Source organism: Rhinoderma darwinii, chromosome 1, assembly GCF_050947455.1.
Source record: "Rhinoderma darwinii isolate aRhiDar2 chromosome 1, aRhiDar2.hap1, whole genome shotgun sequence".
Classification (NCBI taxonomy): domain Eukaryota; kingdom Metazoa; phylum Chordata; class Amphibia; order Anura; family Rhinodermatidae; genus Rhinoderma; species Rhinoderma darwinii.
In genome coordinates this window covers 627,469,929-627,490,141 of record NC_134687.1, presented here as the reverse complement: position 1 = coordinate 627,490,141, position 20,213 = coordinate 627,469,929, and positions in this window count along the sequence as shown.

Here is a 20,213-nt window from a genome sequence, read left to right as displayed (position 1 = left end):
TCAATAGCTTTTCATGACGTATAAGCTAAACGGATATCATTATAGTCAATGGATACATCAAACGGATGTCTAATAGTGGCACCCGTCACCCATACTATAATAGTATCGGTATTACGCATATGTCATGAAAGTTCATGACAAAGACATTAAACAGATCCCATAATAGTCTATGGATGATGGATGCCACTGCTAAACGTGGGCCAAAAAAACTGATGTGAACAGGGCCTTAGCTACAGCATCGGTGTGTTGCCAGAGGCGCGGCCTCGATAGTGTGGGATATTTCTGTGCGCTCATTTGTTTTCACCAGTGATCCCAAAGGTGTAACTTCAGGGCCTTGATGCCAAACCCATACTCAGAACTGCTATCCTCTAATGTGGTTCAGAGGCCTTTGGGCCCATCAAGCACAAGGGGATGATCCCTGCACCCCCTCTAACTATACCACTGGGTGACCCTTTCCATGAATGCCCCCCAATATGCAGTGTCAGGAGTGAACAAATATGGTGCCTCGTACCCCTATCTTATCATTATGATCCCCATAAATATGGCGTCTGCTTTTGGGACAAAACCACTTGTGCCATTCAAAGGAGTCTTCGATGGCTGAGGTCTGAGGCTCCTGATACTTCACTTTTAGCCTCTTCATTTTTATACCATGATAGGAAGCAGCATGGACGCTCAGTGGTCAAAACTGTTGCCTTGCAGGACTGGTGTTCTGGGTCCAAAAGACGACATCTGTATGGAGTTTGCGGGGGTTTCCTTCAGGCACTTCGGGTTACTCCCACGCTCCAAAAATATACATATAGGGAATTTCGATTGTGAGCCCCACTGGGGGCAGTGAGCGAGGACAACATCTGTACAGCGTTGTGGAATATGTTGGCGCCTTCAACCTGGAGACGCCAACCCACTGGTGTGATGCCATAAGAAACCACAGTGTGCCGGACAGTGACAGTCGTGGAATTGGTTGAAAGTACATTGCGTTGCAAAAGACCCTGAAAGGGATTTTAGGTGGTAGTGTTAATACCCGCTTCCTCGGTTGGGTGGCAGGATTATCGGCAGCCGCTTATTGATCGGGGCTTTACATCTTCTCCAGTCTGTGTCCTGAGGATTTTTTATATGGCCTGTGGATGAATACTTCCCTTCTCCAGCCGAGCTGCCCCCTCCTCCCTTCTCATGCTGAGCTCACGATTTACAGCGCTCATTTCAGAAATAAAATAGCTTATTTACAACCGGCTCCTTTCAGCCTTGTTGGGACAGCTGTTAAAATTCCTTCCTGGTGTCCCCCTCCCCCCTTCCTCTTCGCTTCTCCTCCTCTTCCTTACTCAAGACATTTCTCTGCCCTGTTTATAGGTTTTCTGGCGAAGTGATAGTACATAGTAAGTAGCTCAATCGCAAATATCCCATCAATTAAAGGTACATGTAGGAATTGTATGACTTTTAAATGAGAGTTCTGCTAGAGGTAGACTGGTCCTTTAAGGTGTTACTTCTGCAGGCTGGATGAGCACCTGCTATCTGGAACACTGCCCCTTGTTTGGGGATATAGTGGATAAAGCTAGACATAGACATTAGCTTTGGGATCCATTAAAAATGTGCCTGTTGGGACCGGTAGGAATTGGACTGAGGGTTGTCATTGGGGAAACAAGGATCGGATAATATGGATTTTCCCTGTCTGATCATAAAGCTAACTTCAGATATAAGTGGGACTAGAGGTCAGGCAGCCGCTTATCTCACCTGTTCCACAGAAATAGCATGCACATATAGCTCAGCTGTGCATGCAAGACTATTAACGGTCAACCAAATGACTGGCCGGCCCACAATTACGGCCAGCTGAGATTCAGATGTTACTTCTCGAGTCCTAAGATTCAGATGTTACTTCTCAAGGCCTGAGATTCAGATGTTTCTTTTCGAGTCCTCAGATTTAGATATTTTCTCCTGAGTCCTGAAACTCAGATGTTAATTCTCGAGTCCTGAGATTCAGATGTTACTTCTCGAGTCCTGAGATTCAGATGTCACTTCTCGAGTCCAGAGATACAGATGTTTCTTATCGAGTCCTCAGATTTAGACTTTTTGAGTCCTGAAATTCAGATAATACTTCTCGAGTCCTGAGATTCAGATGTTACTTCTCGAGTCCTAATATTAAGATTTTACTTCTCAAGTTCAGAGATTCAGAAGTCACTTATCAAGTCCTAAAATTTAGATATTTCTTCCTGAGTAATGGGTTTCAGATGTTACTTCTCAATTCCTAAAATGTATGTGTCTGTAACTTATTAAGTCCTGAGAGACAGATGTTTCTTCCTGAGCTTCAGATGTTAGTTCTCAAGTCCTAAGATTCTGATATTACTTCTCAAGTCCTGAGAGTTAGATCCCACGTATCAAGTTCAGAGATTCAGATGTTTCTTATAGAGTCCTGAGATAAAGAAATTAATTCTCAAAAGTCTAAAATTCAGATATTAATACCCGAGGCCTGCGATTCAGATGTTTCTTTTTAAGTCCTGAAATTCATATATTACTTCTGGAGTCCTCATATTCAGATATTACTTCTCGAGGCCTGAGACCCAAGTTTTTTGCCGATTTCTAAGATTCAGATATTACTTCTCGATGTCCGAGATTCAAATGTTACTTCTCAAGTCCAGAGATCAGTTACTTCTCAATTCCAGAGATCCAGAAGTTTCTTATCGAGTCCTGAGATTTAGATATGTCTTCCTGAGATTCAGATATTACTTCTCGAGTCCCATGATTCAGATGTTACTTCCCGAGTCCTGAGATTCAGGTGTTTGTAACTTATTAAGTCCTGACAATCGGATGTTACTTCTAGAGTCCTAATAATCATATATTGTTTCTCAAGGTCTGAAATCCAGATGTTTCTTTCTAAGTTCTGAGGTTTGAGATTTCTGGGTTTACTCTCTTATACATGTACCAAATTAAAATCACATTAGCTATTAATAAGTCCTTAAAAAATGGTTTCTTTAACTAGGGGGCGGCCTCATCTGTAGGGTGATATAATAAAGGAGACATGTCAGTGATCAGGCCTTAGTGTTAGGGATAGGTAAGATTAGGGATTCCCAGCAGTAATCACTGGGGATACTGGATCCCTACAACTATGTAAGGTGTGGATGTCCCCCGTTTTCAGTGAGGGAGTGGATCACCATGGCGTTACCGGTTTCCAGTTGCTGCAGAACCTCTTCACATTCCAGAAAATACTAATGTATTGAATCTGGTGTAAATGTCACAGGGAGGGAAAAATCACAAAACTGAGGCCTACCTGGGCCTCACTGGGATATTTAAAGCTACATATACCTCATAACAGCCATGTGTGTAGACATGTGTACATCCCCGGCACTGACACTGTTAACCCTGCATTATTCAGTAGCCATTGTTATTTGTTAAAGTGTGCAGGAGAGGGACAAGCAGCGATCGCCTTTACGAAATTACGTTATTAATTATTCACTATGACAAAGTGGGGGAAAGAACCGTAGAGAGCAAGGTCTGAGGCATCCGCAGAGGTCTGGGGGTCTATGATCTAAACACCCATATAGGGGCTTCCGAATCACCCCCACCATAATTATTTCCTTCTGGTATCAGATTCCGGAAATTTATTGTTCTAATTACGATAATCTAGGAGAATTAGTCGAATGACCCTTCAGAGACCCCACTGAGCATAACCAGGACTGGGGTATGATAACTAGGACAGGCGTGCACCGTGTTCACACGCGCAGACCTGGCAGCGAGCCCGTGTGCTGTAGTCAAGGTTTCGCGCTGCGTGTTACATCGCCTTATGTAATCGGAAGGCTGATAATAAGGGACGTAACAAGCCGCCTCGGGACTCGCATGTCCTCTGTGTGAACCTTGGATAGGCTCCAGGCCCAGCTCGTGCGAGGGCTTCCCCCTCTTGTTATCACTGACGTATGGAGGAGATCCAAGAACCACAGAGCTGGCAGGTCTCCATCGCCCGGCAGATGGGGAAATGTGTCAGCAGTGCTGGCTTCATCCCCAGCCGACTGACAGCCACATCTTATTCAGCACAGAAGCAGCGACTGCCGGATGTTTACATAATCCTCGCTCCAGGCTAAACCCACTCATATTTTCTCACGCGGCAGAGACATTTTTGCAACTTGTATGATGTGAATATTCACTTTAACACCTAGCTCAGCAGACAGTATCACACATGATAGGATTAGATACATGCTCAGCAGACACTATCACACGTGATAGGATTAGATACACAGCTCAGCAGACAGTATCACACATGATAGGATTAGATACATGGCTCAGCCGACACTATCACACGTGATAGGATTAGATACACAGCTCAGCAGACAGTATCACACGTGATAGGATTAGATACACAGCTCAGCAGACAGTATCACACATGATAGGATTAGATACATGCTCAGCAGACACTATCACACGTGATAGGATTAGATACACAGCTCAGCAGACAGTATCACACATGATAGGATTAGATACATGCTCAGCAGACAGCATCACACGTGATAGGATTAGATACACAGCTCAGCAGACAGTATCACACGTGATAGGATTAGATGCACAGCTCAGCAGACAGTATCACACATGATAGGATTAGATACAGTAGCTCAGCAGACAGTATCACACGTGATAGGATTAGATACATGCTCAGCAGACAGTATCACACATCATAGGATTAGATACACAGCTCAGCAGACAGTATCACACATGATAGGATTAGATACATCAGCCCAACAGACACTATCACACATGATAGGATTAGATACACAGCTCAGAAGACAGTATCACACATGACAGGATTAGATACACAGCTCAGAAGACAGTATCACACATGACAGGATTAGATACACAGCTCAGCAGACAGCATCACACGTGATAGGATTAGATACACAGCTCAGCAGACAGTATCACACGTGATAGGATTAGATACACAGCTCAGCAGACAGTATCACACGTGATAGGATTAGATACACAGCTCAGCAGACAGTATCACACATAATAGGATTAGATACAGTGGCTCAGCAGACAGTATCACACGTGATAGGATTAGATACATCAGCCCAACAGACACTATCACACATCATAGGATTAGATACACAGCTCAGCAGATAGTATCACACATGATAGGATTAGATACAGTGGCTTAGCAGACAGTATCACACATGATAGGATTAGATTTAGGGCCGAGCAGACAGTATCACACATGATAGGATTAGATACACGGCTCAGCAGACAGTATTACACATGATAGGATTAGATACAGTAGCTCAGTAGACAGTATCACACGTGATAGGATTAGATACATGCTCAGCAGACAGTATCACACATCATAGGATTAGATACATGCTCAGCAGACCGTATAACACATGATAGGATTAGATACATCAGCCCAACAGACACTATCACACATGATAGAATTAGATACACAGCTCAGAAGACAGTATCACACATGACAGGATTAGATACACAGCTCAGAAGACAGTATCACACATGACAGGATTAGATACATAGCTCAGCAGACAGCATCACACATGATAGGATTAGATACAGTGGCCTAACAGACAGTATCATACATGATTAGATACACAGCTCAGCAGACAGTATCACACATGACAGGTTTAGATACAGCGGCTTAGCAGAAAGTGTCACATATGATAAGCTTAAAAACAGCGGCCTAACAGACAGTATCACACATGATAGGATTAGATACAGTGGTCCAGCAGACAATATCACACATGATAGGCTTAGATACACAGCTCAGCAGACAGTATCACACATGATAAGCTTAAATAAAGCGGCCTAAGGCCTTATTCACACGAACGTGAAAATTACGCGCGTCGCACGGACCTATGTTAGTGAATGGGGCAGTTCAGACTGTCCGTGATTTTCATGCAGCGTATGTGCGCTGTGTATAACTCACGACATGTCCTATACTTGCCCGTTTTTCGCGCAGCACGCACACATTGAAGTCAATGGGTGAGTGAAAATCACGCACGGCACACGGAAGCACTTCCGTGTGTCGCGCGTGATTCGCAACAGTAGATAAGAAATGAAGGAAAAAATAAAAGCCCTTCCTTCATTTATTTTTCTAAACATCAAAACCGCGTGTCATAAGGATGGCATATGCGTGAAAATCACGCAGCAAACACTCATGACACACGCAACTGCAACGCGCAAAAAACACAGCGTTTTTTTGAACACGCAAAACGCATACGTTCGTCTGAATAACAGACAGTATCGCACATTGTTGGATTAGATACACAGCTCAGCAGACAGTATCTTACATGATGGGATAAGCTTAGATACAGCGGTGCAGCAGACAATATCACACACAATAGGATTAGATACACAGCTCAGCAGACAGTATCCCACATAATAAGCTTAGATACAGCAGCCAGTATTACACATAAAAAGGATAAGATACAGCCAACAGTATCACACATGATAGGCTTAGATACAGTGGCTCAGAAGACAGTATCACACATGATAGGATTAGATACAATGACTCAGCAGACAGTATCACACATGATAGGCTTAGATATTCTGCTTAGCAGAAAGTATCACACGTGATAGGATTGGATACACAGCTAACCAAAAGTATCACACATGATAGAATCAGATACAGCAGCTGAGCAGACAGTATCATAAATGATAGGATTAGATACGTTGGCACAGCAGACAGTATCACACATTATAGGTTTAGATACAGCGGCTCAGCAGGATTAGATACAGCGGCTCAGCAGATAATATCAAACATGATAAGATTAGATACACCATTTGAGAAGCACAGTATCACACAAAAGATTAGATACCCCATTTGTGCAACGCAGTATTTTACGAAATAAGATTGAGCAGCACAGTATCACATAATATATAAGATTAGATACATGACTTTTGTTATTTCCATGTGACACAATCCAGCTCACACAGAAAACCACAATCTTTGTTACATTTTTGTTATATTTTTCTATTGTGCTTTTTACCCCATTGACTTGAACAGGTAAAACCCATGATGGCGGCGCTGCGGACACAGTTTTCTGTAGAAGCCACGATCCACGAGTCCACCGCCTGACTGATCCTGTATTCTCCAGAGAATCGACACTTTACGGGTCACGGCAGACCGTAGTCAGGAGATCCCCTACTTGTGACCCCTTTTATGCAGCGGATATCAGATAAATGACAGAGACAGGAAATCCTAATGATACCGCATTAATATTACATGATAAGAAACTATGGGGCAATTACGGCAAATTTCTGCTAATACCCAAAATGACCGATCAATTTATATGTAAATATTTCAGCAGAAGCCTCGTGAATAATGTAAGAGAAGAGAAAACAGAGCGATACGGGCCAGAAACGGCGAGGAAGAACAGATTAGAGACTAAGGTAGAAGTGAAGGCTCAATGTGCGGCCGCAACCAGGACAGATCAATAGGCCACAGGGTTACACAAGAGCCCCTAGTCATCATCATCATCATCATCAACAGACGTCCGCCTGCCAAACTGGATGCCCTGTAGATTACACACTGAGATGGTGGAGATTATGTAGAGAAGGTGGTGGAGATTATGTAGAGAAGGTGGTGGGGATTATATATAGAGCAGGTGATGGAGATTATATATAGAGCAGGTGATGGAGATTATATATAGAGCAGGTGATGGAGATTATATATAGAGCGGGTGATGGAGATTATATATAGAGCGGGTGATGGAGATTATACATAGAGCAGGTGATGGAGATTATATATAGAGCAGGTGATGGAGATTATATATAGAGCAGGTGATGGAGATTATATATAGAGCAGGTGAAGGAGATTATATATAGAGCAGGTGATGGAGATTATACATAGAGAGGGTGATGGAGATTATATATAGAGCGGGTGATGGAGATAATATATAGAGCAGGTGATGGAGATTATATATAGAGCAGGTGATGGAGATTATACATAGAGAAGGTGATGGAGATTATACATAGAGAAGGTGATGGAGATTATACATAGAGAGGGTGATGGAGATTATATATAGAGCGGGTGATGGAGATAATATATAGAGTGGGTGATGGAGATTATATATAGAGCAGGTGATGGAGATTATATATAGAGAAGGTGAAAGAGATTATATATAGAGCAGGTGGTGGAGATTATATATAGAGCAGGTGATGGAGATTATATATAGAGCAGGTGATGGAGATTATATATAGAGCAGGTGAAGGAGATTATACATAGAGAAGGTGATGGAGATTATATATAGAGCAGGTGATGGAGATTATACATAGAGCAGGTGATGGAGATTATATATAGAGAAGGTGATGGAGATTATACATAGAGAAGGTGATGGAGATTATACATAGAGCAGGTGATGGAGATTATATATAGAGCAGGTGAAGGAGATTATATATAGAGAAGGTGAGGGAGATTATATATAGAGAAGGTGAAGGAGATTATATATAGAGAAGGTGAGGGAGATTATATATAGAGCGGGTGATGGAGATTATATATAGAGCAGGTGATGGAGATAATATATAGAGCAGGTGAAGGAGATTATACATAGAGCAGGTGATGCAGATAATATATAGAGCAGGTGATGGAGATTATACATAGAGCAGGTGATGGAGATTATATATAGAGCAGGTGATGGAGATTATATATAGAGCGGGTGATGGAGATTATATATAGAGCGGGTGATGGAGATTATATATAGAGCAGGTGATGGAGATTATACATAGAGAAGGTGATGGAGATTATACATAGAGGAGGTGATGGAGATTATATATAGAGCAGGTGAAGGAGATTATATATAGAGAAGGTGATGGAGATTATATATAGAGCAGGTGATGGAGATAATATATAGAGCAGGTGAAGGAGATTATATATAGAGAAGGTGATGGAGATTATATATAGAGCAGGTGATGGAGATTATATATAGAGCAGGTGATGGAGATTATATATAGAGCAGGTGATGGAGATTATATATAGAGCAGGTGATGGAGATTATACATAGAGAAGGTGATGGAGATTATACATAGAGAAGGTGATGGAGATTATATATAGAGCAGGTGAAGGAGATTATATATAGAGAAGGTGATGGAGATTATATATAGAGCGGGTGATGGAGATTATATAAAACAGGTGATGGAGATTATATATAGAGCAGGTGATGGAGATTATATAGAGAGCAGGTGAAGGAGATTATATATAGAGCAGGTGATGGAGATTATATATAGAGCAGGTGATGGAGATTATATATATAGTGATGGAGATTATATATAGAGCAGGTGATGGAGATTATATATAGAGCAGGTGAAGGAGATTATACATAGAGCAGGTGATGCAGATAATATATAGAGCAGGTGATGGAGATTATACATAGAGCAGGTGATGGAGATTATATATAGAGCAGGTGATGGAGATTATATATAGAGCGGGTGATGGAGATTATATATAGAGCGGGTGATGGAGATTATATATAGAGCAGGTGATGGAGATTATACATAGAGAAGGTGATGGAGATTATACATAGAGGAGGTGATGGAGATTATATATAGAGCAGGTGAAGGAGATTATATATAGAGAAGGTGATGGAGATTATATATAGAGCAGGTGATGGAGATAATATATAGAGCAGGTGAAGGAGATTATATATAGAGAAGGTGATGGAGATTATATATAGAGCAGGTGATGGAGATTATATATAGAGCAGGTGATGGAGATTATATATAGAGCAGGTGATGGAGATTATATATAGAGCAGGTGATGGAGATTATACATAGAGAAGGTGATGGAGATTATACATAGAGAAGGTGATGGAGATTATATATAGAGCAGGTGAAGGAGATTATATATAGAGAAGGTGATGGAGATTATATATAGAGCGGGTGATGGAGATTATATAAAACAGGTGATGGAGATTATATATAGAGCAGGTGATGGAGATTATATAGAGAGCAGGTGAAGGAGATTATATATAGAGCAGGTGATGGAGATTATATATAGAGCAGGTGATGGAGATTATATATATAGTGATGGAGATTATATATAGAGCAGGTGATGGAGATTATATATAGAGCAGGTGATGGAGATTATATATAGAGCAGGTGATGGAGATTATATAAAACAGGTGATGGAGATTATATATAGAGCAGGTGATGGAGATTATATATAGAGCGGGTGATGGAGATTATATATATAGTGATGGAGATTATATAAAACAGGTGATGGAGATTATATATAGAGCGGGTGATGGAGATTATATAAAACAGGTGATGGAGATTATATATAGAGCAGGTGATGGAGATTATATAAAACAGGTGATGGAGATTATATATAGAGCGGGTGATGGAGATTATATAAAACAGGTGATGGAGATTATATATAGAGCAGGTGATGGAGATGATATAAAACAGGTGATGGAGATTATATATAGAGCAGGTGATGGAGATTATATAAAACAGGTGATGGAGATTATATATAGAGCGGGTGATGGAGATTATATATAGACAGGTGATGGAGATTATATATAGAGAAGGTGATGGAGATTATATATAGAGCGGGTGATGGAGATTATATATAGAGAAGGTGATGGAGATTATATATAGAGCGGGTGATGGAGATTATATAAAACAGGTGATGGAGATTATATATAGAGCAGGTGATGGAGATTATATATAGAGCAGGTGATGGAGATTATATATAGAGCAGGTGATGGAGATTATATATAGAGCAGGTGATGGAGATAATATATAGAGCAGGTGATGGAGATTATATATAGACAGGTGATGGAGATTATATATAGAGCAGGTGATGGAGATTATATAAAACAGGTGATGGAGATTATATATAGAGCAGGTGATGGAGATTATATATAGAGCAGGTGATGGAGATTATATATAGAGCAGGTGATGGAGATTATATAAAACAGGTGATGGAGATTATATATAGAGCAGGTGATGGAGATTATATATATAGTGATGGAGATTATATATAGAGCGGGTGATGGAGATAATATATAGAGCAGGTGATGGAGATTATATATAGAGCAGGTGATGGAGATTATATATAGAGCAGGTGTTGGAGATTATATATAGAGCGGGTGATGGAGATTATATATAGAGCGGGTGATGGAGATTATATATAGAGCGGGTGATGGAGATTATATATAGAGCAGGTGATGGAGATTATATATAGAGCGGGTGATGGAGATTATATATAGACAGGTGATGGAGATTATATATAGAGCAGGTGATGGAGATTATATAAAACAGGTGATGGAGATTATATATAGAGCAGGTGATGGAGATTATATATAGAGCAGGTGATGGAGATTATATATAGAGCAGGTGATGGAGATTATATATAGAGCAGGTGATGGAGATTATATATAGAGCAGGTGATGGAGATTATATATAGACAGGTGATGGAGATTATATATAGAGCAGGTGATGGAGATTATATATAGAGCAGGTGATGGAGATTATATAAAACAGGTGATGGAGATTATATATAGAGCAGGTGATGGAGATTATATATAGAGCAGGTGATGGAGATTATATATATAGTGATGGAGATTATATATAGAGCGGGTGATGGAGATAATATATAGAGCAGGTGATGGAGATTATATATAGAGCAGGTGATGGAGATTATATATAGAGCAGGTGTTGGAGATTATATAAAGAGCGGGTGATGGAGATTATATATAGAGCGGGTGATGGAGATTATATATAGAGCGGGTGATGGAGATTATATATAGAGCAGGTGATGGAGATTATATATATAGTGATGGAGATTATATATAGAGCAGGTGATGGAGATTATAAATAGAGCGGGTGATGGAGATAATATATAGTATATATATATATATCTTGATTCACATTGTGGGTGTCTTGTTTAGGACTCACAAGGACTGCTGAGTGCTTTGATGTTGACATCTCCTGAGGAGAAGGGTCTGAGAGGAAGTGACAGATTGATAAATAATTGTGTCACACACAATATGGGATCACCACCTACATCATACAGGACTACTACCCGGGGTATGAGAGGGACGACGTAGTGACTGATCTATAAGAGAACACTGGAGCGTCAGATACATGAGAAGATGTATTATATACAGACCACTGCTGTGTCCCCAGTGTTTACAATGTTAGCAGCTCAATGTGGGAGTGGCTGCTGTGTGATTGACAGCTCTGCTCTCAGATCCTGTGTCAGGAGATCACAGCGATCAGCAGTTACAAAAGGAAAAGAACCGCGGATCTGGGCTGTACATTAGGAAGTTTCATCCGATTGTTGGTTTCGTTTCTGGACCAGTGGGTCCCGGATTAGAAGACGTTTACTGCACATCTATTAGCATTACCAGTACACACATAGTCAATATCTTCTGGGTGTAAGAGGTTGGTGAACAGATTCTTGGGAATCCTGACAAATGTGAGCCCCCCCCCCCCCCGGGGGCAGATTATCTGTACAACCTGAGATGTATCCACCATCTGGAAGACTCCGCTCCTGTCACCTTAAAAATGTATCATTCAGATCATCGTCATCTGGGAGAGACAAGGCGGCCCCGGGGCGAGAAGACCTCCACGTGAGGGGACACCGGCTCTGTCACACCCATCCCCCCTGTTTGTTTAGCAAAGACATTTAGGGACAACCAAGCAGCTATAGAACATGAGGATTATGGCAGATTACACATTAACATTTTGCAGATCTCTGATTGCTGTCAGTGAATAGAAACATGCTTGTTTACATCTAGAAACTCAAAGCCTATCCTGCTCTGGTCCTGCTCGCATAGCTGATAGGTTTGTTACAATGTATCAGCGTAGACTGCCCTTTGTGGGATTTTTTTTTTTTCGTTTTTTTTGTCTTTCCCATATTTTATGCAGTGCAGCCTGTTCTTCCTGGTTCATGACTAGAATGTCAGAATTACAGTGAGGACTGACACTCACACTCGGATGTTCCTCATCACTCAGACTAATGACTGCGTCTTTCAATGCGAGATAATCAGTCTGTTTACAACAGCGGCAAATCTCCATCACTCATCGGATAACATGCGCCCACAGAGGAAATGACGCTGCGATATAAAAACGGATACACAGAACACGGACACCCAAGATGTCACCGGCAGGGACTGGACAACAAGCTGAAGATAAAACTGCCTGCTTCTCCGAGACAGTATCACACATGATAGGATTAGATACGCATGCTCAGCAGACAGTATCACACATGATAGGATTAGATACGCATGCTCAGCAGACAGTATCACACATGATAGGATTAGATACGCATGCTCAGCAGACAGTATCACACATGATAGGATTAGATACAGCAGAACAGGAGACAGTATCACACATGATAGGATTAGATACAGCAGACAGTATCACACATGATAGGATTAGAAACAGCAGACAATATCACACATCATAGGATTAGATACAGCAGACAGTATCACACCTCATAGGATTAGATACTGGAGCTAAGTAGACAGTATCACACATGATAGGATTAGATACGCATGCTCAGCAGACAGTATCACACATGATAGGATTAGATACAGCAGAACAGCAGACAGTATCACACATGATAGGATTAGATACAGCAGACAGTATCACACATGATAGGATTAGATACAGCAGACAGTATCACACATGATAGGATTAGATACTGGAGCTAAGTAGACAGTATCACACATGATTGGATTAGATACAAGGCCCAGCAGACAGTATCACACATCATAGGCTTAGATACACGGCTCAGCAGACAGTATCACACATCATAGGCTTAGATACAGTAGCTCAGCAGACAGTATCACACATGATAGGATTAGATACAGTAGCTCAGCAGACAGTATCACACATGATAGGATTAGATACAGTAGCTCAGCAGACAGTATCACACATGATAGGATTAGATACAGTGGCTCAGCAGACAGTATCATACATGATAGGATTAGATACAGTGGCTCAGCAGACAGTATCCTACATGATAGGATTAGATACACAGCTCAGCAGACAGTATCACACATGATAGGATTAGATACGCATGCTCAGCAGACAGTATCACACATGATAGGATTAGATACACAGCTCAGCAGACAGTATCACTCATGATAGGATTAGATACATAACTCAGCAGACAGTATCACACATGATAGGATTAGATACAGCAGACAGTATCACACATGATAGGATTAGATACATAAGGTCAGCAGACAGTATCACACATGATAGGATTAGATACAGCAGCTCAGCAGACAGTATCACACATGATAGGATTAGATACATAAGGTCAGCAGACAGTATCACACATGATAGGATTAGATACGCATGCTCAGCAGACAGTATCACACATGATAGGATTAGATACAGCAGACAGTATCACACATGATAGGATTAGATACAGCAGACAGTATCACACATGATAGGATTAGATACAGCAGACAGTATCACACATGATAGGATTAGATACTGGAGCTAAGTAGACAGTATCACACATGATAGGATTAGATACGCATTCTCAGCAGACAGTATCACACATGATAGGATTAGATACAGCAGAACAGCAGACAGTATCACACATGATAGGATTAGATACAGCAGACAGTATCACACATGATAGGATTAGATACAGCAGACAGTATCACATATGATAGGATTAGATACTGGAGCTAAGTAGACAGTATCACACATGATTGGATTAGATACAAGGCCCAGCAGACAGTATCACACATCATAGGCTTAGATACACGGCTCAGCAGACAGTATCACACATCATAGGCTTAGATACAGTAGCTCAGCAGACAGTATCACACATGATAGGATTAGATACAGTAGCTCAGCAGACAGTATCACACATGATAGGATTAGATACAGTGGCTCAGCAGACAGTATCATACATGATAGGATTAGATACAGTGGCTCAACAGACAGTATCCTACATGATAGGATTAGATACACAGCTCAGCAGACAGTATCACACATGATAGGATTAGATACGCATGCTCAGCAGACAGTATCACACATGATAGGATTAGATACATAAGGTCAGCAGACAGTATCACACATGATAGGATTAGATACATAAGGTCAGCAGACAGTATCACACATGATAGGATTAGATACATAAGGTCAGCAGACAGTATCACACATGATAGGATTAGATACATAAGGTCAGCAGACAGTATCACACATGATAGGATTAGATATAGCAGCTCAGCAGACAGTATCACACATGATAGGATTAGATACATAAGGTCAGCAGACAGTATCACACATGATAGGATTAGATACATAAGGTCAGCAGACAGTATCACACATGATAGGATTAGATACAGCAGCTCAGCAGACAGTATCACACATGATAGGATTAGATACAGCAGCTCAGCAGACAGTATCACACATGATAGGATTAGATACATAAGTTCAGCAGACAGTATCACACATGATAGGATTAGATACATAAGGTCAGCAGACAGTATCACACATGATAGGATTAGATACAGCAGCTCAGCAGACAGTATCACACATGATAGGATTAGATAAACAGCTCAGCAGACAGTATCACACATGATAGGATTAGATACACAGCTCAGCAGACAGTATCACACATGATAGGATTAGATACACAGCTCAGCAGACAGTATCACACATGATAGGATTAGATACAGCAGCTCAGCAGACAGTATCACACATGATAGGATTAGATACAGCGGCTCAGCAGACAGTATCACACATGATAGGATTAGATACAGTGGCTCAGCAGAGAGTATCACACATGATAGGATTAGATACAGTGGCTCAGCAGACGGTATCACACATGATTGGATTAGATACAGTGGCTGAGCAGACAGTATCACACATGATAGGATTTATCAGCTCAGCAGACAGTATCACACATGATAGGATTAGATACAGTGGCTCAGCAGAGAGTATCACACATGATAGGATTAGATACAGTGGCTCAGCAGACGGTATCACACATGATTGGATTAGATACAGTGGCTGAGCAGACAGTATCACACATGATAGGATTTATCAGCTCAGCAGACAGTATCACACATGATAGGATTAGATACAGAGGCTCAGCAGACAGTATCACACATGGTAGGATTAGATACAGTGGCTCAGCAGACAGTATCACACATGATAGGATTAGATACAGTGGTTCAGCAGACAGTATTACGCATGATAGGATTAGATACAGTGGCTCAGCAGACAGTATCACATATAATAGGACTAGATACATCAGCTCAGCAGACTGTATCACACATGATAGGATTAGATACATCAGCTCAGCAGACTGTATCACACATGGTAGGATTAGATACAGCAGCTCAGCAGACAGTATCACACATGATAGGATTAGATACAGCGGCTCAGCAGACAGTATCACACATGATAGGATTAGATACAGTGGCTCAGCAGACAGTATCACAGTATGATAGGATTAGATACAGCGGCTCAGCAGACAGTATCACTCATGATAGGATTAGATACAGTGGCTCAGCAGACAGTATCACACATGATAGGATTAGATACAGTAGCTCAGCAGACAGTATCACACATGACATGCTTAGATACAGCGGCTCAGCAGACAGTATCACACATGATAGGATTAAATACAGCAGCACAGCAGACAGTATCACACATGATAGGATTAGATACAGCAGCTCAGCAGACAGTATCACACATGATAGGATTAGATACATTGGCTCAGCAGACAGTATCACACATGATATGATTAGATACAGAAGCTCAGCAGACAGTATCACACATGATAGGATTAGATACTGCGGCTCAGCAGACAGTATCACACATGACATGCTTAGATACAGCGGCTCAGCAGACAGTATCACACATGATAGGATTAGATACAGCAGCTCAGCAGACAGTATCACACATGATAGGATTAGATACAGCAGCTCAGCAGACAGTATCACACATGATAGGATTAGATACATTGGCTCAGCAGACAGTATCACACATGATATGATTAGATACAGCAGCTCAGCAGACAGTATCACACATGATAGGATTAGATACAGCAGCTCAGCAGACAGTATTACACATGACAGGCTTAGATACAGCAGCTCAGAAGACAGTATCACACATGACAGGCTTAGATACAGCAGATATGTATGGATATGATTGATGACATTGCTCCGGTGCAGGATATGAGGGACATGATAGGATTAGATACAGCGGCTCAGCATACAGTATCACACAAGACGTGCTTAGACACAGCAGCTCAGCACAGTATCACACGACAGTCTTAGATACAGCGGCTCAGCAGACAGTATCACACATGACAGGCTTAGATACAGCGGCTCAGCAGACAGTATCACACATGATAGGCTTAGATACAGCGGCTCAGCAGACAGTATGACACATGACAGGCTTAGATACAGTGGCTCAGCAGACAGTATCACACATGACAGGCTTAGATACAGGCTAGGCAGACAGTATCACACATGACGTGCTTAGACACAGCAGCTCAGCACAGTATCACACATGACAGGCTTAGATACAGCGGATATGTATGGATATGATTGATGACATTGCTCCGCTGCAGGATATGAGGTAACAGCTGTTTGTGCTGTGTCAGTTCTCGTCGCATTAACTCTTCGGCTCCTTCCATACGACGGCGCTGAGTGTGCGGCCCTCCTGACTCATGTCCTGGGTAATAAGGAGAATGAGAAGAACCGCACACAAATCTGACAGGGGTCATCTGTCTCCACACCATTAGTGTCAGCACACGGAGGTGGACGCTGTTACAATGTGATACAATGAATATTGACAGCAGACATGTCGTTACTTTGTTGCCCTCACATATGTTCTCCAGGCTTCACTGTTACAATGTATTTGATGAGCAGGTAAATGTGGACCCCTCTGATGATAAAATCTGTGGACAAGTCTCTATGACATGCCAGTTTTTGTAAAAGGGTTCGTTCCAATGTATCAGTGCAGACAATCCTCTGTGAGCTAAACACATCAATAGCACAAACCTCTCTCCTGTCCTGGACTCCAGACTGATAGCGCCCACCTACACGGATTCATGGTGGCAAGCCTGTAAGCTGTGTGAACAGGACTAGATCAGGACAGCCTCTGGATGGATACAAGCATGTTCCCATTCACTGACCGCAAGCAGAGATCTTGAAACAAAAAGTATATTAGAAAATTGCCGAATTTAAGATTTATTTGCAGAATACAAAATATTAAAGGAGTGTTGTTTAATCTGCTGGATATTTCCTCTCTGCTGACCCGTCACCTACGTGTGGCCTCAAGGTATGAGACTCGTATGACCAGGTATATTACATGCCAGTGCCGCAGCTAGACTTTCATTCACCCGGGGAAAAAGTTCAGTTTGCTGCCCCCATCCCTGTATCTAAATATTCTCACCTAGGCAATGTGGCTTGTTGGCACCCGCCTGGCACCGGTAGCGCGCCCTAGCTACAGTACGTCTCTATTGCATGCTCCAGTCATTAGGAGATAATGGTGGCATCTGCAGTAACCAGGTGGCGCACGTGTCACCCACATACCACCAGTCATATGGCAAAATAGGAGCAAGTCACTCCGAGTGCCCTGACCCGAGACAAACGTCCAACTCCAGAGCCGGGATGTGCCCCCAGTGCCCGCAACTGGCAGATTGAGACAAATAATGAATGCCACCCGATACATGGCACCGCCCCACGTAGTAATAGACTATCTGCAGGGTGCAGCATTACTGGGGGGGGCATAGATTTTTTAGCATCTGTTTTTGACATTCTTTCGCGCCTGCCCCCTGGGCTACACTCAAAAAATAAGGAATGTCAGAAGCGTTAACCCCTGGGCTCCCGCAGCACAGGGCGCTCCAGGAGTGGAGGGGTTAAACATGAAGAGAAAAATCATAAAGAAAACAGGTGTGATCGCCCGAGCTCTGTCATCTTATTCCTTCCAATCTTTATTAACCTCTGACCCGCAGCGATAAGGCACCCTGAAGATGCGGCTTAGGGTCAAAGGTCGCCTTTTAAGTGTGGGCGAGGGGCGGAGCCAAGTCTTCATTTCTTACACCCACTTGAAAGGATGAAAAACGGCTTTAATCTCAGCAGAAAAAAGTGTTAATTAGAATGAATGAGTCACAACTACTGACTGACGGCTCCGTCACAATGTGTCAGTAACAGTCATCACCTGGTAGTAAATCTACGGTGAGCCATAGAGCTGACAATCTACTCTGTACTGTCAGCAGGAGACGACAGGCGGGAACATGGAACAAGCGTTTCCTCTTCCTCGACTCCAGACTGATACAGTGTAACAAATTACCAGAACAGGAGCGTCGCTCAGCCAGGATTGTCTAAATGAAATACATTATAACAAACCTTCTGCTGTGAAAAACCACAATCTATAGTTTCCATTCACTGATCGCGAGCAGAGATCTTGAAAATGTTAAGGTATTATCACAAAGTATATTGAAAAGCTGCAGAACTCAGTTGATATAAGACCAGATGACCCTCTTAAAGGGACCAGCCCCCATTTAATGTGGTTTGTATACAGGGCACTAGGTTATACAGGTTACGTTGTCCTGTCCAGTGCTGGAATATTGGACTGCAGCGCCACGGTTATATATATTAGTGGAGGAATATGGCGACATTTGGGTGACACCTCCCTGGGGCAGAAGGGTTAAAGCTTCTTCCTCATGTCCATACCAGGGAGGTGGCACTAAACCAGGCAATAATAAGTGACGACTCATATTAAATCAATCCCGCAGGACGCTCCGAAGGACAAAGGCAATAACGACTCCCGGCCTAACTGCGCAATTACCATTTCCTATTTTTATAGAGAACGCAATGTACACAAGGGGGCAAAGTCCGCAATGCCCAGAGAGAGTCGCCTACATTTATAGATCATCTCAGTGCAAAGCTTTAGGCAACCATTGGTTAGGTGCCGCTGTGCTGATGAGCTCGTTACAGTGTGTCGCTTTAGGTCCAGGACAGGAGAGAGACTTGTGTTTCACCCACAGATGATTGTCTACACTGACACATTGTAACTAACTTATCAGCTATATTAGCAGGACTACATAAGGTCACGTTTACCAGCCTCCGGTTCCCATTCACTGACAGTAAGCAGAGAGATCTTGTGTGAGGGATGGAAACACAAAGTCTATTAGGAAGTTGCAAAACTTCTTATGATATATGATAGAGGAGACGAGATCGGCCCTTTAATTTGACCGTTCACAGATGGATGTTCGTTACATTTTCTGGTAACATTTTGCTACA